Source organism: Danio rerio, chromosome 11 (genome assembly GCF_052040795.2).
Source record: "Danio rerio strain M-AB ecotype USA chromosome 11, GRCz13ab, whole genome shotgun sequence".
In the NCBI taxonomy this organism is placed as follows: domain Eukaryota; kingdom Metazoa; phylum Chordata; class Actinopteri; order Cypriniformes; family Danionidae; genus Danio; species Danio rerio.
Window position 1 is genome coordinate 31,873,483 of NC_141031.1, and position 26,821 is coordinate 31,900,303.

Below are 26,821 nucleotides of genomic sequence, written 5' to 3' on the forward strand. Positions count from 1 at the left end.
CTTGCACTGTATCAGGTTAATTCTTTATATTCTCATATTGCTGCTTTGTTTATGAATTTAAATGCTTTTGTGAGCATGCATTTTTGTTGTCCCTACACACATGCAGCAGTCAAGGTTAAGAATAGTTTAGCTTTTGCTGCTGTGTGAATTAATACTGAATGTGTGTCATTTAAGAATAGAGCAATATGCTGGTGTTTAACTGCACTGCTTTTGGGGGTGAGGTGTCTGAATAACACTGCTGAGAACCGGGTACTGTTTACTGTGGTATTAGTAAGCTTACTATGAAGTGTGTTTCGGGCTGCGATCGGATCTTATACCAATGTTGGTGACCCGGGGGCTTGATAAACCACGCTGGGCATTTTACTGTCTCGTACTTAAGGTTGTCGACCAATCGCAACAGGATCGCATTGATCCAATCGTTGCAGATTAGCTTCTCCGTAAGGAGGGGTTTGGGAACAAATGAATTGCTAAATGATTCATGTGGGAGTCACTGGGATAATCATGTATATATAAATGCATATTATAAGACAATGAAAGTGTTTTTTGACCTTGCATGCAGATCAGTATGTCGTTAGAGACCCATAAAACCCGAAATATGACCCTTTTTAACGATAATAGGGGCTCCTTAAGCAGTTGATGACATGCGCTCTGAACGTTCTAATCACACCACTGTGATTGTACACTTAAGGAACCCGCCAAGGCTGATCACACTGGTGTGATTGTATGCATGAGAGGTTTAATCTGATGAACTAAGGCCTGATAGAGGTCCAACTAAAGCTGATTTGCCAAATGCACAATAAAAAAAAAATTTATACAAATATTGCATTACTGACTCCCTGATGACTTTAGCGCTCTGGCCAGTATAATATTATTAATACATCCTGAAGAATCCTAAAGGAAATATTCACCCAATTAAATAAATAACTAAATCAAATAGGTGAATCTGTTTCTTTCTTTTTTTTTGTGTAGGATTCGAAAAGCCTTTTAAAAACATCTGACTTTACCACAAACTCGTTTGTCAGTCTTGACACAAATCAGTTTAGTTTGATTTATCGAACATCAACATTTAAATTCATGAGCCATGTCCTCTGGAAATATTAAAGGGTTGCAGGAACAAATTTGTATGTGGCCTCGGCAAATGTCAGCGCACAGAACATCTGTAAATCTCTTCATTCATAACACTCGTGAATCCATCTTGTTTCCAGGCTGCATATTCATTATAGTGTCAAGCATCTTCGCACTTTTATATTTCATTTCAAGGACAGTTGAGAAAAACAGCCATTTAAGTCTTTTAAAAATGCTTAAATAGAGAGCCATGAAACATCAGCGGCTCAATTGCCTGTTTGGCCAACATGTATTCTAGTGCCCAAGGTCAGGATGGGTAGGTGAGAAGCTGCACCCGCTGCTTTGGGGCGACGAGAAGGTCATATTTAAACGCTGTGACCTGGGGAACAAGCTTGTAGGTGATTCAGGTTCCCTTAACAGAACATCTCTATCAGCAGTAAACTGACAGAGAAACAGATGCGTGCCATTTGTTTTGCGGGATGCGTTTACCAGGAAAGGTCAGAGGGGTGCGAAAAGCCATCCCGCTCAGAGCGAGCCAAACACCATTAAATCCTGATGGCTGGAAAATCACTACCTGCTGGAAGAAGTGTCCACATCCCGAATCCATCACATATTATTATTATTATTATTTATAACGATGAATGATTTTATCAAAAAATTGTGATTGCTGTTTAATGTACATTTTTTAAACCTCCTTATCTTCTATATTATGTACCAAAGACAAGCAGTAACCTTTAATGCTAAGGGGAGTTTATAAGACTGTCATGACACTGTTATCCCGTCTCTCCTGATATCTGATTGGTTACCGCTCTACAACTCTGCTCAAGTCCCAGCCAAACCCTGCATGACACCTGCCATTTAAAAGGACTTCATTCTGGTACTTCAGGAGCAGACTCTGACTCACTGTTTGATTCTTTGATCTTTGTATAATGGCTCTTTTTTTTTTTGAGTTTGCTTTTGTGCCTTGTTAGTGTTCGATAATTTCCTATCCCCATTTATTAGTATTGTTTGTCTTTACTTGATTTACACTTTGTTATTGTTGTTCAAGTTTGTTACTGCCTGTTCATACCTTTGTGTGGCCATATCTTCCCTATCCTGATGTTTCCCTGTGAGTTTAGAAAAAGTAAGTACGTCATGTGACATACAGTTGAAGTTACAATTATTAGACCCCCTGAATAATCAGCCTCCCATTCATTTTTTTCATTATTATCTGTTTAACGGAGAGATTTTTTCAACACATTTCTAAACATTATATTTTTAATAACTCATTTCTAATAGCTTCTTAATTTTATCTTTGTTATGATGACAGTAAATAATATTTTACTACATATTTTTCAAGAAACTTCTATCCAGCTTAAAGTGACATTTAAAGGCTTGACTAAATTAAATAGGTTAACTAGGCAGGTTAAAGTAATTAGGCAACTCATTGTATAACAGTGGTTTGTTCTGTAGATCTTAAAGGGGCTAATAATTTTTACCTTTACATGTTTAAAAAATATATACAACTGCTTTTATTCTAGCCGAAATATAACAAATAAGACTTTCTCCAGAAGGAAAAAAAAATGATCAGACATACAGTGAAAAAATATTTGCTCTGTTAAACATAATTTGGGAAATATTTAAAAAAACAAAACCCATTCAAAGGGGGGCTAATAATTCTGACTTCAACTGTACATGTCAGCACGTAGATTTACATTTGTTTAAATACATAAAGTAAGAGGGTGTGTGTCAACCCATATATTTTTGGTTCAATTGTTAGTCAGTGTAAATTAGATAAGATGTCATTCATATCGAGGACTTTATTCTATATTCATTCATTCATTTTCTTGTCGGCTTAGTCCCTTTATTAATCTGGGGTCGCCACAGCGGAATGAACCGGCAACTTATCCAGCAAGTTTTTACTTCCAGCAGCAACCCATCTCTGGGAAACATCCACACATCCACACACACACACTCATACACTACAGACAATTTAGCCCACCCAATTCACCTGTACCGCATGTCTTTGCACTGTGGGGGAAACCGGAGCACCCGGAGGAAACCCACGCAAAGGCAGGGAGAACATGCAAACTCCACACAGAAACACCAACTGAGCCGAGGTTCGAACCAGCGACCTTCTTGCTGTGAGGGGAACGTGCTACCCACTGCGTCGCCCCACTTTATTCTATATTTATCACATATTTTGCTTATTAGCATCGATTAGAGGGATTTGTTGTAAACATTAGTAAGACTATTTGGTTTTGTTTGGTTCTTTTCTTTAGCACCACCCATAGCCAGTCTTTCTAATATTTTGTTGTTTCTTGTCTTCGACATTGTATATATTGTAAATATCTCACTTACTGAATCACCCTCTCTTTTTGTAAATAAATCACCATCATTCTGTTCACTAATTCTTGCTGACAATATTTTACTCAATTACTTTGAGTTTTTGCTTAACCAAAAATCTCAGCTCAAGTGTACAACCCCACTCCACTAAACTGCCAGGGGTTGTGACAGCATACTTATTGATGAGAATGCACGCCATGAATATTGAGATTTTATACATGCTTTTGACAACTTTAAGTGTCATTAGTTCAGAGGTGTTATTTTAATGCAAAGGTCACATTGTTTGAGATGTCTTTGTCATGACAACTAGGCATTACCAAGACAACATAACTTCTGTTATTACCAATATGATATTAACATGACTGCCATGAAGTTATCATAATCATCTCAGGAATGTTTTTCTTATCACTTTTTTCATTTAACGACATTTTAATAACAAATATGTACCACACTTGTAAAATGCATGACATTTATAATGGGCACAGAGCATTTATGTTTATGAGAGATTTATGACAAGTTACTGTAATGTCAAGTTGTCATAAAGACAGCTTCAGATTTTGTTGTCTTGTTAATGTCAAGTTTTCATTACAAAGACATCTCAATGTTACCTTTGCATTACATAACTGACTAAATGACACTCAATGACAGTTAACATGCATACAATATTATTCATATTTATGATAATGATTATAAAGGTTTTATGAACACCCCTTCAATGAATGTGTTATCAGACATCCAATAAATTATTAAATATTATGACCAACACATTGATAGTGTGTTATGCATCTAATTACTATCTTCCTAAAATAAATTTTTACAAACATAAAATGTGATATTTTTTAGCAGTTTTCCTAATTAGTGACCCTTATCATTTTTACATTTAAATCAAACAAGCTAATTTATGCTTATGCTTTATATGACTATAAAATATGGCTAATACTGTATACACAGTGGGGGAAATAAGTATTAAACATGTCACCATTTTTCCCAGAAAACACATTTCTAAAAATGCTGTTGACTTGATATTTCACTGGATTAAATCTAATTAGTTCATAAATTAGGGGATGTGTAATAAATTTAAATGACACAGGGGGAAAGTATTGAACACATGAAGAAAGAGAGGTATAGAAAGGCAGTGAAAGCCCAGACAGCAGCTCTCAGTGGTTCTTCAGCAACGTTCTTCCCTGTCGTTGTAAATTAATATAAGCTGCTTCAGTCCAACATCTACATTGCCAGGATGATGAAGATGAAACTATGATGCGCATTTCAGTAAGACAATGATCCGAGTCATAGCCTGTTTAAATCTTGTCCCAGGTGTGCACAGTGTAATCGATATCTTTGCCGTTTAAATCTTGCGTTTTATAATATTGTGAAATTATTGCAAATGCAATTCAGTGTTCTGAACTAGTTCTGATATGGCTAAGTGTTACATACTCTTTGACACCACAGTCTATTCCTTACTGGGGATTTTAATGAGGTTCTGCATTCACTCTAGTGAGTAAAAGACTAATCAACAGGGTTTAATGAGAAGTTTAAAAGAGCAAGTCATGTATGGTAAACTAATGAGGCGTAGAGGAAAGCGTTTCTGCATTGTAACGCTGACACGTATGCTGGTGCGTACTTCACAACGACATGAAGGAGTGTGGATAACATCACTTGAGCTTCAGTCCATGTCTGTTCATTAAGGTTTCTGTTTAGTGTCTGCTACAAAGTCTAGTTCCAATCACAGTCACTCGTTTCCGAACTTTCAAAAACAACAAATTGCTTTAGTAAGGGTAATGTTTTAAAGCTTTGCTTCCCATAATCCTTGTTTAGAGCCATTTGAAAAGGTTTAGAGAGAAAATTATGTTTAGAGTTGATATTCTGTTCAATCGGGATGTCTGACTGACATGTTTTTATGGGAGGTTTAGTGGTGGGTAACAGAGCAGCGTTGCTGTGCTGTAAATGTCGTTTGGTAAACATGCAGCAATTTTGGTTACTTGAAATGATCTGCTTTAAATAGATTTCACTTTTTAAAATGAAATAAATATCCTAAAATGTAAATTCAGCTTGAGTGAGGATTTGAGAATTGGGTCAATATAATTCATCAAATAGACTGATATAATAAACTGGCTGGACTGATCTATAAAGAAAAGATTTGACCCAAAAGAGCAAATTATTTCATTGTGTTTCTCAAACAAACCAATTAAATGGTAACAGAGAATTACAATTAGGTATTTTAAAGTCATTCAAATGTAAATAATGTACTTTTAACACTCCAGGCCTGTTTGGACCCAATGATTTGCATTTGATACTTTCTCTTATTAAATTAATGTTGTTGAGTATTTGTTCAAGTATGCATTATAAGTTCTTTCTAACAGTCAGTCTAGAAACAAGGATGTAATGACCTAAATCCTCTGCATTTGAACAGATATACTGTTTGTGTTTATCCTGATCAGCTGAAACGGTTTTCAAAAGTATAAGCACTTTATGGCCTTCTCTAAAATACATCCAAAATATGTCAAATCTGTCTATTATCATAAGGACATTGACATTTGTGGACCAGTAAAATCTGGCCATTCAACAAAACAAGTCTCAAGTTATTTTTTAAAATAGTTATTGTAATGGCCTTGTGAAAAATGTAAAATACAAAATATTACATTTTTTTATTTACCACCCTACCACAATACATACTAAAAGATAGATCTAAGTTGTATATCCACTATTGTACTATATAACATGTCTCTTTGTTTAACTATTCCATTATATGCTTATCCGGGCCTGTCACCATGGACACGGTTTCATTTTTCCACTGTGGTGCTGATAAGGTCTTTGGAATTTAATACAAATTAGTCAATTGTTGCTTTGGCAATGCAACTGTAAAGTAAACGGTGGTATGGATGACGATCAGATATTTCCGTTATTGGGACTTTTTTTTAAATCTGTTATTTATCTTGTAATTAACTGAACAAAACAAATAGCTTAATTATGCCAACTATGGAAAAACTGGTAGCCAGGCATACACACTCTACCAGCACGAATTTCTAACCGTGCCTAGAATTCCGGGCCGAGAACAGTTTGTAATCATGGCACGCTGTACAAGGCTTAATGTGGAAACAAAACTTGAACTGCACCTGACTATTCTTAATCAGTCAGTAGGGCTACCCTTGTTGAACAATGCACTATTTTAACAATAATTCAGATTTATTACAAACTCTGAACGTTTCTGAAGCATAAGATAGGGAATTTTTGAGTTGCACAAAAGTTTTGGAGGATAACCGGTCCTATAATGTAAAAGTAAACCTAATCAATACAATGTGATTTGAGTTCATAGCAGAGGTGTCATATGTAGTGTCACACATACCCCAGTAAAAATCTGCTATGTCCCAGAAAATGCTTTGAGTTACACTATGCTTTATATATTAGAGTGTTAATTAAGAGTGGTAACGCCAGAATAAATAAGTTATTTTCTATGAAACAACCAAATTAACAAGAATTAAAGTAATGAAGTTTGTTCAAAAACAAACTGACACATGTGACTAGAAAACCATGTCTGTATGCGTCTGTGTTTAACTGCAATGCACAGCGCAGTCTTTCCTTCAGAAGTCCCAGCATGCAGCTGAGTTTGGCCTTGCACGCAGAAATCTAGATGTCAAAATGCATTTGCATTTGAGGTGGGTTAAGAAAAACATTATGAAACCTTTGCTCGAAGTGGGCTGAAACACACCTGTACACAGTAGCAGCACATGTTTGCTTAAACCCTCAGCATACCATGATATTTGATATTTTCCAGCCATTCTCACATGCTGCAGTGTGCCCTTACAATTCCTCCACAAGCCCCAGAACCGGATTTCTATCACACAACAGTTATATAACCCCTGGAAAAATGTATGGAGTCACCAGACTTGGAAGTATAGTTGAATAAAAAATAGTTTTGTGGTATGTATGTGCTTGTTTTTTTTATTTTTTTTAAACAATTATACATTTGAATAAACTCTCTTCCAAGAGTGGTGATTCCATATTTTTTGCGAGTAGTTGTATAACATTAGTTATGTATTTCCACTTTGAGCACTGGCAGAACCTAAAGTCCCTTAATAATATGATGGTAATCCTGTTTTGCCTAAACATTGCTGGCTCCTGTAGAGAATTATTTGATTATTTTTTGTATGAGGTAAAAAGTAGAGATGATGAGTTGGGGAAGTAAAGCTTAATAAACTTAATTCTCTGCCATCAGTCAGGTCTCAGACATAATCCTTTATATCTTCATGTTCTGTAGAATGGTCTTATGAAATTAATTGTGTATGCAAAATATTTCTTAGAAAATGTAAGCATATGACACAAATTGGATATTTACATGGATTTTCAGTTGCATTGAAGTCTAATTTTTACAATTAATTTATTAATCGTTCAAAGATTTACATTGCTCAATGAATATAAGCAGATCATTAGGAAAATGTCAGTTGGAAATAACAAGGGCACACAAAACAAAAGAGAAAGAAAAAAAGATGATAAGAGTAATGGGGGGCCTGTTGTCCATCTGTAAACTAATTAACTAACACACAAAACATGCTTTTCCTTCACCAGATTGTAATTGCAGCTAATTTTCATTTAAAAAGTTCACAAAACATTTTCTCCCCAACATTGCGAATGCTTGATAAATATTTTCTTTGAGGATCAGACTGCATTTCAGGCCAAATTAATTAATTAATCAAAGGATCCTCAAACTTCATTAAATTAGTTGTTGTTGAGTTTTTTTTAAGGAGTCTCTTTGAAATGAATGTAGCTTATGCAAATGGACTTCTTGCTGTGTCTGTCGAATCATTGAAGACACAATGTACTAATTAATGAGTCTACGTATAAAAGGAATTTGATAATTATGGCTCTTATGATCAAACAGCTTATGTTTAACACAAAATTAGATCAGTGGCATACTCAGAACCTGCTCGCTGCTTTTATACCGAAGGAAGACGCATACTTGAAATGTTTTCCAAATGTTTCCACATAGCAGCAGTCCAAACAACTGGGTGAATCTTTCAATAATGAACATTTTATTCAAAAGAATCATAGTAAGTTTTTGTTGACAATGATGAGAATCAGTCAAACAATAGAACAAATTGTCATGAGGACAAAACTCTGACTTCATTTTAAAATTGCAGCCTTTCGCAGTTTGCAATCAATCCAGCGTAGGCCCAATGCAAACAATCTTCCCAGAATCAGACTCTTAGAAGTATAGTGTTTGAACTGCCAGATTCAATTTCTACCATTGTTTGCTCTAGAATAATAGGGATACAAAGACGAAATACTTCAAGCACAACTGTATGAGGCCAGGGATCGTGACTCCAAAAAAAAAAAAAGTTTTTTTTTTTCCAGCAAATTGCACACTGCACTTCAAAGCTGAGAAATAAATGTCATTTTAAAGCAAGACATGAACATCTGATTGCATCAATTTAACCAAACATACTGTACATCAGATGTATGTTTATCTATGCTTTGATATATGACTAAGCTCTGGTATTTTTCAATCTGTGCAGTGTTGTTCTGGAGAGCAATCAGAAAGTCAAAGGAACATACGTCCATGTGTTTAAAAATGCATTCAACATGAGCAAGGAAAAAAAAAACTTGGTTTAAAAAAAGCTTGTTGGCCTTTGAAACAATTGTAACTCAACAGCAACGTTATACATTTAACACACTACATATTTCTTTTAATGATGCTGATTTACATTGAAATGGTTGTTGAACGTATGCAACTGAATATAATTCAGACTTTAAACAAACTTAATATTTTTAAAATCTGAAGTATTAAATTAATTTACAAGTAATCTGTATAAATTAATTCCAAACCACACAATATGTCTACAGTATAAGCTTAAGCTTCATCTGAATTTATATGCTTTTGAATACATGTTAGACAGTGTTAAAATAGTATCGTGGATATTATTAACATTTTTTTATATATATTTTAAATATTTTCCACTTCTTCATTTTAATTTTAGTTTTACCAATTTTACTCACCAATTTAAATAATGAAAATTTCATTCAGGGTATTTTTTTATATATATACATACACATTTTAAATAGATTTCAAGTGTTTTAAATAGATTAATTCTATATTTATAATGTGGACTTTAACAGTATACATACATTCACAGGCCTCTTTATTAGGTACACCTTACAAGTACTGGTTTGGACCCCCTTTTGCCTTCAGAACTGCCCATCTTTCATGGCATATGTCCATATCGTGGCAGAGGTCCATACCGACACGATAGCATCACGCAGTTGCTGCAGATTTGTCGGCTGCACATCCATGATGCAAATCTCCTACTCCACTGCATCCTAAAAGGTGCTTAATCGGAATGGGCTCGGGTAACTGTGAGCTCCATCTTACAGTGAACTCATTGTCATGTTTAAGAAACCAGTTTGTGATGATTCACACTCAAAACATGGCTCGTTATCCAGCTGGAAGTAACCATTAGAAGATGAGTAAACTGTGGGCATAAAAGGATGAACATGGTCAGCAACAATATTCAGGTAGGCTGTGGCACTGACACAATGCTCAATTGGTACTAATAGGCCTAAAGGTGCTAAGAAAATTTCCCCCTGAACCGTTGACACAAGGCAGGATGGATCCATGCTTTTATGTTGTTGATGCCATATTCTGACTCTACCATAAAGTTGCAGCAGAAATCGAGATTTATCACACCAGGCAACGTTTTTCCAATCTTCTATTGTCCAATTTTGGTGAGCCTGTGCACACTGTAGCCTCAGTTTCCTGTTCTCAGCTGATAGGAGTGACACCCGGTGTCTTCTGCTGCTGTAGCCCATCTGCCTCAAGGTTTGACATGTTGTGCATTCAGAGATGCTCTTCTGCATACCTTGGTTGTAACGAGTGATTATTTGAGTTTCTGTTGCCTCTATCAGCTCGAACCAGTCTTGAACATTGTACTCTGCGGACGCAAATGCCTTGTTGGTGTCAAAACTGCCACTTACTGGATATTTTCTCTCTTTCGTACCATTTTCTGTAATCCCTAGAGATGGTTGTGCGTGAAAATCCCAGTAGATCAGCAGTTTCTGAAATACTATGACCAGCCTGTCTAGCAGGAACAACCATGCCATGTTAAGTCACTTAAACCTTTCTTTCCTATTCTGATAATCGTCTTGACCAAGTCTACATTGCTTAAATGCATTGAGTTGCTGTCATGTGATTTGCCGATTACAAATTTGCGTTAACGAGCAGTTGGACAGATGTACCTAATAAAGTGAATGGTGAGTGTATATCATCAAATTGTTGTATGTAAAATAAGATTTCATGATGTATTTTATATATTATGCTTAATACTGTGAATATTTAACAGTAACTGATGTAAGGCCTAAAATAAATGTGTGAGAAGAGAAAAGAGAAGAGAAGAGTCATGCAACATGGTAGGTTGATATTGTTTTTGTGACCATGCATGCAGAAATGTGATTTACAAAGCCATCGCGACTCGCCATCACGACTCACTGACAGTCTGCGTTCAGACGAGACAGAAGGAGGCTGCTTGGGCAAGCAAACCATCAACAAGTGACAGAGCGAAACTGTGACGTACGGCTTTTGATGGACGTATTTTTCAGGCTGTCATCAAACATGGACATCAGTCACACTGAGACAGATAAATGCTGTGACAAAGGGCTTTCTAGTAGGCTGGAACGCTAAAAATAACAAGAGTGAAATTGATGAAACACTTGCATGGCGCTGCCTGTAAAACCCTGAGCTAGAAGATTTTCTTTAGCGTGGCTTGAATTATTCTGACATCCCAGTTCAGAAGATGAAGTGATACTTCTGGAGAAAAATCACCAACAGTGTGTATATTGTCATCTGTTTCTAGATCTACTCAGTCTTCTTTTTGTTTCCACGTTGACAAATTGCTGCCACTTGCTTTTCTGGCCTTTAATTGAAGAAATTTAAGAGCACTTTTCAGTGAACATAGCAGTTTGTTCATTTCAGATTTTGTGATGGGCCTTACTTCCTAAAGTCTCGGATACACCAATATGACGGTTGGCCGGTACCAGTTTAGTTAGCATCTTTCTATAGTATTTTCTACAAATCATCTCTCATCAGGCTCATGTTGGAGGAAATTTGCCGATTTCAGCATGTAGAATCAATGCTGACTCAGAACGTAAAATTAGTGAAAGTAATTGTGTGTAATTGGCTGTTCAGCTAGAGTATGAATTAGAGTACAAGAACAAAACCAGAAGTGGCGAATGTGTGTGAACAATGCAAAAGGGAACACAAAGAAGCTGACTTTTTGGTCACATGGTGTATTGAAGAAAGTTGGAGCAAAACTCTGTAGGACAGCAGCCCTCTAGGACCAAGTTTGGTGATTTCTGCTTTCAGCATGGCAGTAGGTCAAGTAATTATGCTGCAAAACATTACACCAGGAGAAGACTGATACTGCATATACCGTGTATTAAAGTTGATGGCCACACGGCCATAGTGAAGGAGGTTGTGTAGAACCAACGAACTTTTAAATAATTTCAATGATGAAAAAATAAAACAAACAGGTAGCAGCTTATCGTGGAAACTACCGCCATACTGAAAGCAAAAGTAAAACAAAAAGTGTACGGACCTGGTCCCCTCTCGTCTTCCACTGCTGTCTCTAATCCTTTTACATCCGGAGCTCCTCTAAGAGACTCGAGACAGGTTTTGCATACAGGTGTTGGTAGTTGGCACTCAGGCCACCACCTTGTATGCCCTCATGACTCTTGGCCCTGCCTCACTCGCTATATACCTACTGTTTACTTTTATTGTTTATGACAAATTTTGACCTATTTTGATCTATTTTAATATGGCAGCAAAAGAAGAAAAAAAAATCAAGATGATCAGACCTGCAACCTTTGTCCAGTTTTCTATTGCTCATTTTTAGCAAGCCTGTGTGAATTGTAGCCTCAAAAGTGTCTACTTCCTAGACTGACAGTAGTAGCAGCAGTGTGATGTTTTTCTCTTGTAGCTTACCTGCTTCAAGTTTAAATGTGTTGTGAATACAGAAATATTCAAATGTATAAACTGGTTATATGAGTTATTGTTGCTTATAAGCCCTTCTCCTCATACTTCTGGTCTCAATGTGGCACTTTTGCCCACAAAATGGCAGCTAACTGGAATGCTACAAAAAATGGGGGACACACTACTGGTTGAAAACCCCAAAGATGGTTAGGTGATACACAAAGATGGTTTCTAGGATACTTTACTGATGGTTTACAGTCCACATTGATAATAAAAAGTGATTATTAAATAAAAACTCTTACAATACTAAAACTGCCAAGATTTGTTAAAACTGACAAATCAGTTTCGATGACTTTTAGAATTCCCTCCAGGATAACTCTGACTACAGTACTTTACAGTCTTGGAACCTGCTGTTTTGAAATGGCAGGGGTTTCTCTGAACAGTGGCGAATGCACATGGTGCAAGTTCTACTAAATGCAGAACACTTGTTTACATCAGAACGTCACATTAAAAAAGCATGAGATGGAAAAGAAGCCCCTAATTACAAGGACTTAAGATTAGCTGGTGCAAGTTAGAATACCCATCCATCTGTGTAATTACATATTTAAACTTTCCTCAGAGCTGTCAATCGTTACTGCCTGCAGGCTTTCACCAAAATAATGCATTAGGCCCATCAGACTCTCCATTCGCCCCCCATGCATATTGGATATGCTGATGGATGCAACGCAGACTGTCACTTCCTGGAAAAATATTACAAGGAATTAGCCATCAGTCAAGAGTCAGCACCTTTTTTATTAACATCTACAGCTAGTCAAACAACCGCTAACAAACGTTATGGATTGCAAAAGTCATTATGAGTAATGACAAGGATTCCAGAAGATTCCCTTTATCTCCCTGTCCTTTGGGACGTGGGGGCTAAGCTGATTAATGGAGAATCAGTTTAACTTAAATATGACAAGGGACTGGCAGGTCATTTAGATGTGAAAATGGCTGCTAGGATTTCTCTATGAGTGCCTCCCAGCTGAGATAATGCTGTTTGCGATAATGGCTGACAGGATGCCTTTTTCTGGGATCGGTGATCTTTGGATTCAATGCACTGATGCGAAGATCGAGAGCGCAGGCCTGTCAAATGGACTATTCCACCCATTTTACTAAACGCTATTCTTGCAATCATAAAGAATGTAGTGCACTGTATTTCTTCTTTTTTACACCTCCATTAGCCTTGAAAAAGTGCTTAGAAATCACGGCTAACATTTAAGTCGGGGCACTTGCGTCTCTAAATGTCTCTGCCGCACTCATCTTGACATTAATCTGCACGCCTCAATCATGTGCCGGGCATGTGCTTGTGAAAATGAGCGGGCGATATTTCTGCTTTTCTTATAAAGGCTATTTATTACATCGTCATAGGCTTCATGAGGGGCATTCGTAGTTCAACCCATTGTTAAGTCTTACTGAGCACAATGCAACCTCCCCTGGGTATGTACCGGTGTATAAATCAGAGCAGAAAAAAAGGTCAAGGCAGGCTTGTACTTCTTTTTATTGATGGCTTTAAGTTTGCTCTTTGGATTCGACAGGACATTTATCAGTTACCAATTACAGTTCCTCAGTGGAAAGTAACCAGATAACAATCTCCAGTAAGCAAAGCCTGTGAGTACAAAAAAAAAAGGACAGTAGAGTCAGTTCTTTCAATGAGTCGCCTCGAAATGGAAATTGAGCTCATGAAGTTATGGCTATTCGTCTCTAATAATTCAGAATTTAATTTCCATGGCTGTGTCTCAGCGGGAGTGTAGTTTCGCTGTGAATGTGGCGTGATGGAAAGCTCTCAGAAGGGTTTTATTCACAATTCACAGCCTTTAATATAGCCACTGAATGAGATGAAGTGTTTTTGCCTAAAATATAGCAGGGGTACAAATGATCTTGTCGTTCTCATCTGTTGCAATGCTGCTGGTTTAAAGTCTAAAATGTGTAGCCAAGTTCCAGATCACAAGTAATGCTTAAAATAGAGTAGTCTGTTCACTTTCACTTCATTAATGCTATGGTCTATCAAAATTGAATGTGAATTTGAATCTATCCATCCAACTAAATTCAACATATTACACATATACCATCTATCTATAAATATATATCTATAAATATATATATATATATATATATATATATATATATATATATATATATATATATATATATATATATATATATATATATATATATATAAATCAACCCACCAAAGCCAATAAATTAATGAATGCGAGTTGGAATCCATCCTTTCACCCATTCATCAAAACTAAAGAATTAATGAACTTGAATTTAAACCTGTACATCCACCCATTAATCCATCATTGCATCCATCCTTTAAAACTTCGATATTGTTATGTTTATAATGATATATATGTATTTTGCTATTTTAGCAATTCCTTTTCCCCCAATGTATCTTGCTCTATTTTACAGCTATGACTTAGGACATTATTATATGTGAAATAAATGTGTAAATTAATATGCAAATTATTTAATTTGAGCATAGGTGATAAAGACTTTTAGGGCGGCAGCTTCCTCTGAAGATGGAAATATTGCATATTTGAGGCAGGATTATCGAACTGTGTCTGCTCTCCATTCCAAACGCCCCTGTCATTGAAAATTAATTGTGATTCTCACTGTGTTTTATTTCTCCACTCTATCTTACTTTGGCTGCTGTCTGTCTGCTTTCCATAGAAATAGAATGACCACCATGCTCATAAACAATTGTCTGTCCCAACTACAGTACTAACAAAAAAATAATAATAATAATAAATAAATAAATAAAAAACGGTTTGGTCAAGTAATAAAAGTCAATAAAGAAATAGGTTAATAATTAACTTAAATATCAACTATCACTACTTGGAGTCTTCTGTTTATAGGTCAAGAAGCAAAATTTATCTGTTTTCTATTTTCAAATATTAAAAACACAGAGGTAGCAGATATCAGTGATGCTGTGATAAAGTTTAAACAAAATCGATAATGTCACAGTACATGTATAATAATGTCCTCTTATTGGCTTGACTGAACAGCTGGTGTTCTATATATTAGCTCTTTCCATCTGTGACTTTCTTCAACAAAGTTGATCAAATTATGGTGAAAATTGGATGTGGTCACTGGGGGAAAAGCAGACTGAGAAATCGGAATTAGGCCTTATTTGTATGCAGTTTAAATTCGTTTTGGCCCATCTTTAAAATGGCTAGTTTTTGGACTCTGTAAGAGGATTAAAAGCAAATAAATTTGTGTCAAACTACAAGCTTGGCTGATGGCCATTCACTTGCACGTCAGATTTAAGTCTAGGGCTCTGGACTCTTGTCGGGGCTGGCTGCAGGCTTAGCATGGGATTTAAGTCTCTTTTGCTGCAACTTACCACTGTCCTAATACAGAATCACTTTAAATCTGACATTATGTAAGAACTGCGGGTGAAAACACATCCATACAGGCTGTTCAGGAGTGGAAAGCACTTCAGTTTACATATACTTGACTAATAGACCTTTTCTACATGAACTTCTGTATCCAAGTCTGCATGTTCTGTCTGCCTTTTTTTCATATTGGAAGGTAAATGCAATGATGTGACTTTAATTTTGGTCCTTTTGAAACTGAGGCAAAAAATGAATGCAGGTTTTCATGATTTTTTTGACATACTTTGCAGCAAATTGAGCTTTTTGTACTAATTTATCTATATTTCTGTAATTTCTGAACAATTTCATTATTCATCCTCTTTCATTCATTTTTTTTTCAGCTTAGTCCCTTTATTAATCTGATGGTTGCCACATCGAAGTGAACCACCAACTCATCCAGAATATGCCCCTACACAGCGGATGCCCTTCCAGCTGCAATCCATCACTGGGAAACATCCATACACACTCAAACACACATACACTACGGACAATTTAGTTTATTCAATTCACCTATAGTGCATGTCTTTGGACTTGTGGGGGAAAATGGAGCACTCGGGAAAAAAAATATGTGAACACGAGGAGAACATGCAAACTCCACACAGAAATGCCAAATGACCCAGCAGAGGCTCGAACCATCTACCTTCTTACTCAACATCTATCTTCTTACCTTCTTACTGAATCTGAAGTAATATGTAAAATGCACGGAATGCATCACTGGATGGACGGGATGATGGTCAAGCTATTGTATGGATTGGAGTGAAGTTGTTGAACAGACAGTCAGGGAGGCAAGTGGATGAATGGATAGGCAGGAGGGCAAATGAAAGGATGGATGGGTATATGAATAAATGTGCAAGAGGGTAGACAGTGACAGACTCATGAACAACATGGATAGATGGATGAACAGACAGATGAATGGGTGAAAGGATGGATTGACAGACAGAAGCATGAACAGGATGGATGGATGGATGGATGGACGGACACATGAACAGACGGATGAATGGGGTAGATTTATGGAATGGATGGACGGTTGGACAGACAGACACATGAACAGGATGGATGGACGGATGGACAGACGGATGAATGGGGTGGATGGATAGAATGGATGGACTGATGGACAGACAGAAGCATGAACAGGATGGATGGATGGATGGACAGATGGATGAACAGGGTGGATGGATGGAAGGATGGAAAGACAGACGCATGAACAGGACGGATGGATGGTCGGATGGATGAACAAACAGACGCATGAACAGGACAGACGGACAGACAGATGGATGGACAGACGGACAAACAAATTAGGCAGGCAGATTGACGGAACAGCTTATTACTATAGCAAAAAAATTATTTATCTATTAAACAGTCAAGTTTTAGGGTTTCAAATCTTTTGATGTTTTTTTTTCACAAAATGGGTTGCTTAATTTAATTATGTACCCTTTTCAACTCTAATGAATTATATATAAGATTTTACATAAGACTTTTCAAATAAACGACGAATATAATTTTAATAAAGACTCATAAGCTCAGAGTAGCCTCAATGGGCCACAGGCATTAGAGGATCCTTGTTCTGTAAAGGTCAAAGTGTTGAATGATTTTTTTTGACATGAGAAATAGACAATATATATACTGTATGTGGTTCTGTTTGCATGGATCAATAAATATGGCATCTTAGTACATATACAAGGTTTTGAAACTCCACAGAAGACCCCATGGAGAATATTTTTTAAAGCTGCATTTTAACTATCCAGCCCTCTCTTTGGGAGACGCTGTTAAAAGGAAACACTTCTTCAAATGCTCTGCTGCAGAGTGTGAGAGTATGCGTTGCATTTAAAATGCCAGCGTGCCTCACTGTCTTTTATCACACTACTGCACATTACTAACTGTGGGCGAACAGAGAAAGGGTTGGGAATAACAAACAAAGTGTCTGTGCTCCTCATCCGTTTCAGGAATGCTGGGGGTTGTCTGTTAGTGACAGAACCAGCAAACATGAAAGAGAGGAAATTAAGAGACATCAGGCAAAGTTTGGTGAGAATTAGCAGATCAAAGGAGAATGGCAGGTGAAGTTTTTAGATTCATTTTCATCTCTTGGAACTCTGCTTGTGAATTTAGCTTGATGCGAATAAGAACTGATACTGGAGTTTGTACTTTTGGTAAATTATGTGGTATATTACATGGGGGAGTTTCCCTGGATGTTGTTTTTAGAGTGATCTCATAGAAGAAATAGTTTTTGTTCAGCATAACCTTTCAGTGCACTAAGAACTGTGCACTTAAAGGTTTAGGGGAACAAAAAAAGAACCATATTGTCCCCTTTTTGTGAAGAACATTTAACAAATGAAATAACCTTTTTCACAATAAAGATTCTGTTGTGGAATAAAAGCTAGATGGACGTGAACAAAGGACATTTATTTTTTCAGAGTGCTGAATAGCTAATCATAAAACAAACAAAAATAAAATTCAGTTGGTGAATGAATGAATCAGTCTTTGGAGTCTGATCCAAAAGACGGTTCAAATAACTTCTAGATGAGAAAAAAATTGGATTTAGTTTTTGGATTAATTGTGTTTTTCTATATCTTTAAAAAAAGAATAATAGACTGTAAAAACAAACATCCAACTTTATCAAATAGAATGAGTGTAGTTAACTCAAAATTTACTGAAAGTAATTCAACTTATTTGAAAAGAGTTTTGAACTCAGTGTTAAAGATAAAAAGGCAATTAAATACCATTATTTAATACCATATCATTATGTCAACTTAAAGTCAGTTCAGAGTACTTATATAGCTATATTAGTTTAACTCAAATGGTTTGTAGCATTCTGTACAGTACTCAATTGGTTTGAGTTGTCTTCATTTACTGGGTTTTACTGTGCTCAAATTGCTTTATTTACTTAAATAGATTAAGTTTACAGTTCTCATTAGGATTAGTTTTTGAACTAATGGTTTGTTGCAATGGGTTGCCTCAATTGGTTTGAGTTACCTAAACTTTTTGGGTTTTACAGTGTAATGATAAAATATATATAATTTTTTATTTAGTAAATCAAATTTCAAATCAAATCAAAATGCGAGTCTGGCTTAGAATCTCATGTCATTAGTATTTTAGTGATCTTTCGTCTGGATAAATTATTTCAAATTGATGCTTAGATCAATACATAGCCTGCCCTTAATCTAAACCTCTTTTTACTGTTTGTTGTGTCTGTCAAAGCAGATCCAGCTTAACATCCTCAATTTTCTCTTCACAGTTATAGATCTCCATGTGTGCATGAAAACACTGTGAAGCATGTTCACTGACTTATGATGAGTTGCAGGACAAACTATATCAGCTATAAAAACCAAATATAACCAGACAGAATGTCTGCAAAAAGAATTATTTTTTCAGATTCTGTATGAATTCCACTGTGTCTCAGCAATCATATCTGCATCTAAAAATGTCTCATTTTATGTTCAGCAAAGCACATTTCTGCTAGCTTGCAGCAGTATGCCGATTGTGCCAGTCTGTCTTGGACAAAATGTTATTTGAACCAACACATTCTCTCATCTATACTGTCAGCTTAAGAAGCTTATAATTGACCACACACATTTATTGACAAAGCCCAGTGGATTTGGAATAGTTTAAGTAATGCGGTTGGTGTAATTGGGTGCTTAAAATGTTAATAACTTATGAATTAAAGCACTTGTCAGCTTTTCAGTGTTGTGTACATAATCTGTGGCCCGGGCCTAGTGAGCATGAATGTTAATGACAACTATGGGGACTTAATTAAATGATTTTCATCCTTCAGAGTTGCTAAAATTGGGGGAATGTGGTTCAACAACATTCTCAAGTTAACTTGGGACTACATAAAGTTATGTTTCTTCTCATTTATTTTTTTATAATTATAATCATCATGTCACATGATTCAGTCTGTTTTTCATCAGCAGATATCCAAGGTGTGCTTAGAATTATTGTTATTTCATTTTTGGTGAACACTTCTTTGCAATGCATGTTTCAAGTGGAGGATATTGGAAACAAGAGGGAATAAATGTCTAAGAAACTACCCTTAGGCTGAAATGACACCTCCTATTTTCGCTTATTGGCCCTAAAAGTGTTTGCGATAGAAACTGTCAAGTTCTTGAAACAAAGAAAATTCAGTCTGACATACAAAATTTCTTTTGTCCAAGTTTTATCTCTCAGGCACTATAGATTAGAAGACATGGTTGCAGAATACAGATGCCTCGGCTTCCAACGCTACAAAAAACATGACAGGATGTTCATCATTTTTACATTAAGCATGCCAGTCTGGCACATAGTGCTCTGGTTCAGGCAAATAGCCTTTGAAATAAATAAATTATAGAGGCTTTATATTGCATTTGGCATCACTCAAAACTAAACAGGCAGTTGTTGGCATGAATCGAGCACATCTGAAGCCATTATTCGCCATTCTCTCTTGTGGCCACCCAAAAACAAACTACAAAGGAAGGCTCTGCATCCCGACAGGGTGCTGAATAGATAATTCTCTCCCTTGGCACCTTCTAAACAGTCCGCTAAAAACCTGGTAAACAACCCTACAACAGCGATTGTCTTTCTCCATCAACGACATAACCAGTAATAATGATGGTAACGATGTCTATTCATTGGAGCCAAGATGGCGGCAGTAGGACAGTGCATTTGTAAATCAGAAGCACACCTCCCTAAGCTTCACAAGGCCGGGTAGGGAATGTGGCTGCTGAGACCATGATAAGCCCTCCACCATGACACAGTTCCGGTTTTTGCTGTATGGCTGGACAGTAAAATCCCTTTGCCCTGGGTATTGCCAGTCTGCGATAAGATAGTTTGTAGAATAGGAGAAAAACTGCCCAGGTATTAACCTGCCCATCTGCTTCTCAAAAGAATGCTGGGAAGCCCCAGTAGGGCAGCGGTGATGGGCGTAATCGGAAGCCAAGCTCATTTTCTGGGCCGTATGATAACTGCGGACCATATAGAGGCAGGAAGATGGGCCCACGCTGAGAACTGGAGGATCTTGTGAAGAAGAGCTCACAATGTGGGCACAGCGGTGATGCGTGACCTACAGCCAAATGGTGTAAAAAAAAAAACAGCTCTACGCCTGGATTGTGTTTTTGGACCCATGTGTGTAGTAAAAAAACGCTTCATTTAACACAAGTGACCTGAAATATGCCCACAGAAGCCTGAATTATAACTCAACACGTCATCTTAAAGGCTTGATCCAAGTAAGATTACCCCAGAAATAAACAGATTCCAAATGAAAGATCACAAATGTCAGTGTTCAATGACCACAGTCTGGGAATAGAAAAACAAGAGCAGACCTTTGATAAGTGGAGTGTTTATAATGAGGTGTCTGGATGGGCATTGTGTGCATTTGTGAGTGTGTTAGTGTTCATCGGGGTTGTGCGCGTGTAATCATGCATGGAGAGATTCACTGTTCATCGTTATTTTGCTTGACACTCAACGATGCGATCTCCAACTAGATGAGAGATAAAAGCATGGAGGAAAGAAACACATTAAATACATGACACAGAGATGCAAATAGGAAAGCAAAGCCAGCCAATGTGTTAGATTGGCCATGGAGACACACATACACAAGAGGCCTTTCTCACAAAACAAAATGAGCAATCCTCACAGACTTATAGCTGTATTGGGCCTAGTGAAATAAGCATGTGATTGAACAACTAATCACAAACATTAAGTAAATGTCAACTTTGTTTACCATTTTTGCATTTTACATATATTACACATAAATTTTTATGCTTTTAGAAATTGATTTGCCCTTCTTCGCAGCATCAGTGAAGATGATGCTTCATCAATAAAAGGTTAAACAATAAATGTTCCAGACTTTGTAAACTTGCAAACTGTGAACATTCATTAGAAGTATATTAAATTGAATATTTAAAATTACAATCATTAAAGGGCACGTATGATGAAAATCATCTTTTGTAAGCTGTTTGGACAGAACTGTGTGTAGGTATAGTTTATCCACAGTCATATTGCGGTGATATAAACACAATAAGTCTCTTTTTTATTTCCTGAAGTTAAAATAGGATCCATATCCCTCCCATTTTGAAGCCGACTGCAACATGATGTAGGAGTGCGGTTTCCCTGCTTACCGAAGTGATTGACAGCCACGGATTAAGATGTCTCCGTAGTAAAGCGTATAATCATATCTACAACAAAGGACGTGCGCAAAGCAATAATAATTAGTAAAGTTCTTACTGTAGTCTTTCTCACAAATGTTACATGAGATCTAAGTTACATGCGTTACATATCGTTACATATCGGTGTACTGCGTTACATATCGGTCACTGTGCTGCTTATCTGATGCAGCGGAGGCGGAGATTGAGTAAGTTTCCTTTCTATCAATTTGCACAATTTTCCTCTGACACCAACAAGATATTTACCCCTCACAAAACTGACATTCCCTGAACATTTCATCAGTTTCTGTAAAACCTAGACTTCTGCATGATGTCAGTAGATAGGCAATTTCTGTAATAAACATGCCATGTTCAAAGTCACTTAAGTAATTTTAATCTCCATTCCACTGCTTAGTTTGTACTTGAACAGATTGTCTTTATAATATATCCATGCCTTAATTCATAGATAAACAGTAGTGACATGCTGGCTGATTAGATATTTGTGGTAACAATTAAACTGGTGTACTGTACCAAATGAAGTTCCCAGTGGGTATATATATTTTTTTTCCTCAGTCTAACAGTTATGGCAATATTTCTACCACAACAAACAAGTTTGACCCAAAAATGTGAGTGCATTTGGTAACCAAGGAGACAAGTGTCATTTAAATGCACTGAGATGAAATATTCTATTTGATGTGTGAAGAAAAACAATGAAATAAAAAAAACTATTTATTCTCTTTTAATCCTCGTGTTTTTATCTTGTCTACTATAATTAATCCGATTTTGTGAAATAAAACATAGCACTATTTACTTGACGATGTATATTTAGGAAATATAAAATGATAGCAAGACAAAATAGCTGTTTTTTATTTAAACGTGTACAATGTCATTTCCTCAACAGCCATTTCAACAACAGAATGCTTTCAGGCAGAATATATACTTTTAGATGTGGAGGAAATTACCTTCTGAACAAAAAAAAAAACTAATTCACTTGGTGCATTCTTGAAAATAAACAACTAAAATTTTGTTTCATTATCATTGTTTTTATTCATGGAAATTGTGATCATACCTCCTCAAAAATCAAACACAAACAAACAAGATGGGGGGGGGGGGGGGGGAATCTAAACATTATGTATACTATATTTATCCATGACTGAAAAAAAAAAAACATCACAGAAAGAAAATATGGCTCATTCTATACAACACAAGTGAACTCCAACTTTGGATTGACAGCCCACCAAAAGCTATTTTATGTTTAATTAAACTACAGTACAAGAATCGCCTACCAGCCAGACAGCTAAAGAATACGCCCAAGTCATCAGGACAGTCTTCATGCAGATTAGAGCTGCTGGCGTGTTTTCAGGGTGACCACTCAAAGTCCTTAGCGGACACACATTTGACAGCCAAGGGCAACGTCTCATTGAGCAAACAGTAATGAAAGGGAAAGTGTCCTCCCCTGAAAGAGCAGATCCCCAGCCATTACTGCCAAGGGCTGGCGATTGTTCTCTCTTAGTAATACGGTGAACCAGTCAGAAATTCAATACGCTATCTACATTCTTATTAGACATGTTACTTTTCTTGGGAACTGGAGCTAGGTTGTGGCCCGACGATGGTGTCTTTCAGTTAATGGAAAAACAAGACCTATGCTGGAAGCCCTGAAGAAATAGTTTACCCTGAACATGTTTTAGGAACAAGCCTTTTAGGAATTGTATAAATGTGTTACTATTATTGATTCTGTCACTCATTTGCATAGAATAGTGTGGATTTTACATAAAATATCTTTTTTATTTTGAAGATTTACAAAGGTCTCAGGGGTTTTAAACAACATAAGGGAGAGTAATTAATAACATCTTTCATTTTCAGGTAAACTAACCCTAACTAGTTTTTAATAGTTTTTTAATGCTATATACTTTTTAAAAAGTTAATAATATTAACTGAACTTTTTTTATACCAGTCCGAACAACGATTATAAATGTTAACTAGATCTGAAGAAAAAAACGGGTAACACTTTTTTTTGATAGCCCATTTGAATATTAGTAGACTGTCTGCTTAATATCTTTTGATACTGCTCCTTCAACAGACATTTAACTGACTATAAGAAACTTTGCAAGTACATGTCAATTTACAATAATCCTAACCCCAATCTAACAGTCTACTCATTATCTAATGAGATTTAGTTGGCATGTTGATGCAATGCAACTTAAAAATCAAAAAAATGGACCAGAAAAGTAAAGTGTGACCTTCTTGTTTGGTGGCCAGTCCAGACACTAGTCCTGTCTTGTCTTGTATGTTGTGCTCGACTAGAGTTTTCTTAGGCCGAGCACTCATATCCTTAGTCTACATCTCTTGTCATTGTTCTGAATGCTTAGTCTCAAGAGAGCCTTGAATTTCCCGAATCTCGAATTTCAGTTCTTGTCTTTGTAGACGCACGTGCGCGCTCCCAAAGAGGCTAGATTAACACATGCTTACTTGCTTTCGTATGCATATGGCTACTTCCAAAATCACATACTTCCATACTATATAGTATGCCAAGTATGCGAGCCGAGTAGTATGTCTGAATTCATAGCATTCAAAAAACAGTATGAGAAGTATGTGAGATTCTGAAGTGCACATCCGATGGACTCTACGCTACCCAATGATGCACCATGAGGGACTGATGAATGGGAGTGATGCAATGCAACGCGGATAGGTCACTTGACAACAAAATGGCAGATGTAGTACGTCTGAGTTCAATTAATCCTACTCACATTCATACTGCATAGAACAATTTTCAAATGGTTGAGTAGTAAATCCAAATCCAAATGCAGTACCTCCTGATCAGTAGGCAATTTCGGACGCAGCTTTTGTTTTGTCCGTGATGTGCTGTTTTATTCTAAGCACCTCAGTCTAGTTGATTTCGGTTTCGATTGGCGCTGGGATGGAACATGCATATTGCATGTGTGAATGCTAGGTAAGTGTTTATCGTTTACTCGTGTCTTGCATTTTGTCTGTTGACGTTGTGTTGTAGTGTTTTGTTCCATGTGAACACGCAGTTGCTGTTCTCGTCAGCTTGTGTTGTCTTCGTGTCGTGCTCTCCTGTCTATTGTCTAGTCCCGCTCCCTTTTTATTCCATTAATAGTTTATTCAGTTCATCTGTTGTTTTGTTAATTCTTTCTCTTTATAGCTCCCTCTTGTCTGCTGGCCTGGTCCAGTTTGTCATGTCATTTATTGTCCTGCCTAGTCAAGTCTCGTCAAGCCCTGATCCCTGCCAGCCTGCCCAGTCAAGTTAGTTTATTTGTTTTTGTTAATGTTTCCCCCGTCTGGGTTATTTTTACTCACTTTTATTTTATTTTTATAATAAAAACCCATATTACTTGCTGCACTTGAGTGCTCACGCCTTTTCCCACCCACCGACCGTGACAATAATGTGTTTTTAAATAAGCTCCTTTAAGTTTTTAAGTTGCAAACACAAGAAAAAATAGGTCAGAATTTGCTTTTTGACTTTTGATTTAGTTTTGTAACACTTTCTGTTTAATCCATGCTCATAACTTATTCCATCTGTACACAGTCAAATACAGTATGAAATCATTTTGTGATTGCCTCTGATAACGGCTTCACTCATGTACTGTACACTAGTGTTCCACATATTTTTCTGCATTGCTCTTCTCCCTTCCATCAGTCTTGCAAAGGGAAGAGCTGTTTTGTGGTGTGGTCTGGCGGTGTACCACAAAGCCATTTATTTACAACCCTCTACTTGTGCTAGTGTAAATATTCTTCATGAGAGCAGACGCTGTCACCGAAGCACTGCAGTTCATCAAAAGCAACCCTTTCCTGTCAAGGACTAATGTGGCGGCGTATATCATGACTATGAAAACGGGGCTCAACGGGGGACCAGTTGTCCTCTTCAAAACCTTCTTCAAGTCATCAAGTCAGGGGAAGGTCTAAAAGAAAAACAGAATCAAAACCCTGCTGTTGATTTACTTCTCAAATACAGTTGAAACTTGGAGTGAACTACTACATTGAGTCCTCCGTCTAATCAAATAATCCCATTGTCTCCCATTATCAGTCTTACATTCTCTCTGTCAGTGCCATGACTCATAAAAAGCTGTTATGAATCATTTGAGGCTGCATATTTAGCCGCCAGTCAGATATGGATAGTGCTACCGGAGACAGTGGAATCTAATTTGATGCCATTATATTACTATTGAGCTGTAATGAAGACTTTCTCGATATTGTGAGAGTGGATTTTAAACCCTGTATTGATGGTGAGGGCTATCATTGTGAGGTCATGAGGCTTACAATACATTGTAAACCTTAACCCAATGAGACTGTATAATACACCAGTCTTACAGAGGTTTTATTTGATGTGAAATATTCATTAGTCGTGCACAGCAAATGCAAGATGAGAAAAGCGGGGCGGTGAAATCGGGACGGATGAAATGCATTCAGCCCTGACCCTTGCCCCCATCACGAAGCAATGGTTAGAAAGTAAGCAAACTGCTTTAATGAATCATGGTTCTTTTGCATTTTGATCTGCTTTTATCTCTTGCAAATGTGAAGGAAATTGAATATATTTAAAATAGTGTGTTTTTCTGGTATGACTATTGTACTCTTCACCTTTTTTATCGGCAGTAAACAACTCTCATTGTTTTCTTGGGTCATTTAAAAAAATAAATAATGACTTAAGGGGCAAGGGTTATCCTATTGGACAAGTGAATATCTTTGGTTTTTTATAATGACTAGCATGCCTATGGCCCCAGAAGCCCCAAGAAAGCTGTATAATTTGAAATGTGAAAACATATGCTTTAGAAGTACAAACCAGTGATTCTCTACCCTTCCTTTACTTTAAGCCTCATTGAAAACTGCAAGCCACAATGGTTTCCCCTACCACAGAAAATTTAGGGTTGTTTTTTAGATGTTGGTGCCAATTTATAAGGAAGTGAGGATTTTGTTCTCTTTGGCTACAC

General features: G+C 36.8%; 1 protein-coding gene across 24 annotated transcripts in view; it reads right to left on the reverse strand.

The window, feature by feature from the left end:
* Window positions 1-26,821, reverse strand: part of LOC147834839 (uncharacterized) — a 245,798-nt gene that overhangs the window by 181,314 nt on the left and 37,663 nt on the right. The window contains exon 3 of one of the 24 annotated variants that reach the window (XR_015502692.1): window positions 22,443-25,795. The exons of 22 other annotated variants lie outside the window; for them this stretch is intronic. The gene's annotated coding sequence lies outside the window, so the exon portion shown is untranslated. Of the gene's footprint in view, window positions 1-22,442; window positions 25,796-26,821 lie in introns of those variants that run through there. One more of the 24 variants, XR_015502699.1, reaches the window with a different exon arrangement.